General features: G+C 48.8%; 1 non-coding gene across 1 annotated transcript; it reads right to left on the bottom strand.

Annotated features, from left to right (window-relative positions):
- Positions 1-1096: 1096 nt before the first annotated feature.
- On the bottom strand, positions 1097-1203 carry LOC128066295 (U6 spliceosomal RNA). Its single transcript, XR_008201201.1, has one exon. It is a non-coding gene; the product is annotated as a U6 spliceosomal RNA (small nuclear RNA).
- Positions 1204-1657: the final 454 nt, after the last annotated feature.

Here is a 1657-nt window from a genome sequence, read left to right as displayed (position 1 = left end):
AGTTGTAAAGAATTCACCTTCCAGTGCAGGAGGCTTGGGTTTGATCCCTGGGTCAGGAAGATCCCCTGGAGAAGGAAATAACAATCCACTCCATCATTCTTGCCTGGAGAATTCCATGAACAGAGGAGCCTGGTGGGTTGTAGTCCATGGGGTGGCAAAGAGTCGGACACGGCTGAGCAACTGATATGACTACACTGATGCTATTTTAGCTGTCTGTCCATTCATGCATGGATCCCATGCTCAGAAGGCAGCCAGTATACTTTGTTAAATCAACACCAGTGCTTTACTGGATGAAGGGTGGGTTGAATTCGGATGTGTTACTGAACCAAACCTGTGTCTGTTTGCCCTCCTATAGCAGTCAAGCCAATCTGCTGACACTGGCTTGGGATGAAGGAGAGGGTGGTATTTATTATAAGGCTTCAGACAAGGAGTCCAGGCATCATGAATGCTCAGAAACTTGAACTCTCTGATGGGTTTCAGGAAAACATTTTTAAAGGCCAGATGAGGGACGAGGTCACTGGGGTCCGTGATCAGCTCGTGCACAATTCTTTGATTGGTTGATGATGAAGTAATAGGACCATGTCACAGGAGTTAACATTATCAGTCCTTGGGCTCCAGTAGGTCTGGGGGCTACTGCTGCTCATGGTCATTAAGTAGTTAACTTTTTCCATTTGGTGGGAGTTTTGGCATCTGTAAAAGGACTCCAGGCAATTTGCATCAGATACTGTTATCTAGGTAATTCAGAGGAGAATTAAAGCAGACGACGTCGGGGGATGTGCCTGTCCTGGGAAGTTTCCCTAGGAAGATGGGATCAACTGGGAAGGGTCCTGGGTTTAGGGCACAGCCAAGCAGGGTTCTGCCTCCCCTGTGCTCAGCTGCTTCAGTCCTGTCCGATTCTTTGTGACCACAAGGACCTTTGCCCACCCGGCTCCTCTGTCCATGGGATTTCCCAGGCAAGAATACTGGAGTGGGCTGCCATGTCCTCCTCCAGGGGTCTTCCTGGCCCAGGGGTCCAACCAGCATCTCTCACATCTCCTGCACTGGCAGGCGAGTTCTTCCCAGTGCCACCTGGGAAGCAACTCCCACCCCACCCCCACCAGAGATGGAATGCTTCACAGATTTGCGTGTCATCCTTGCACAGGGGCCATGCTAATCTTCTCTGCCCCATTCCAACGTTAGTGTATGTGCGGCTGAGGCAAGCACTCTTTCTCCCCCAGCTGCCCTCTTCTCAGCCGCAGTTCCTGAGGGGAAAGAGTAGTCACTCAACATTCTCATCTTTAAGAGCGAAGCTGACTCTACCTACTTTTACGGAAACGGGTGTCACAGACAATTTTTCAGAGCCAATGACACTGTGATACCTGCAGGTGGAAATTCTTGGCATTTTAGGGCTCCTGAACTAAAGAGTTGTGTAAGCAACATAGCCTGTCGGGTTTTCCATGTTATGCGTTTTTTGGTTCCGTGGAGCTTTAGGTGTTCTCTTGAATGTAATGACTTATTGCACATGCCTACTGAAAACAAACGCACAACCTAAGAGCAGTGAGTTTCAGTTTTGTTTGGGGACCTAAGGACAATGGCCCAGGAGATAGCCTCTCAGATAGCTCTGAGAAACTGCTCCAAAGAAGTGAGAAGAGCCAGTTAATACATACATACATACATA

This window comes from Budorcas taxicolor, chromosome 20, assembly GCF_023091745.1.
Source record: "Budorcas taxicolor isolate Tak-1 chromosome 20, Takin1.1, whole genome shotgun sequence".
Classification (NCBI taxonomy): Eukaryota; Metazoa; Chordata; class Mammalia; order Artiodactyla; family Bovidae; genus Budorcas; species Budorcas taxicolor.
Note: the sequence above shows the minus strand (reverse complement) of the source record. Positions and strands in the feature narration are given on the sequence as shown.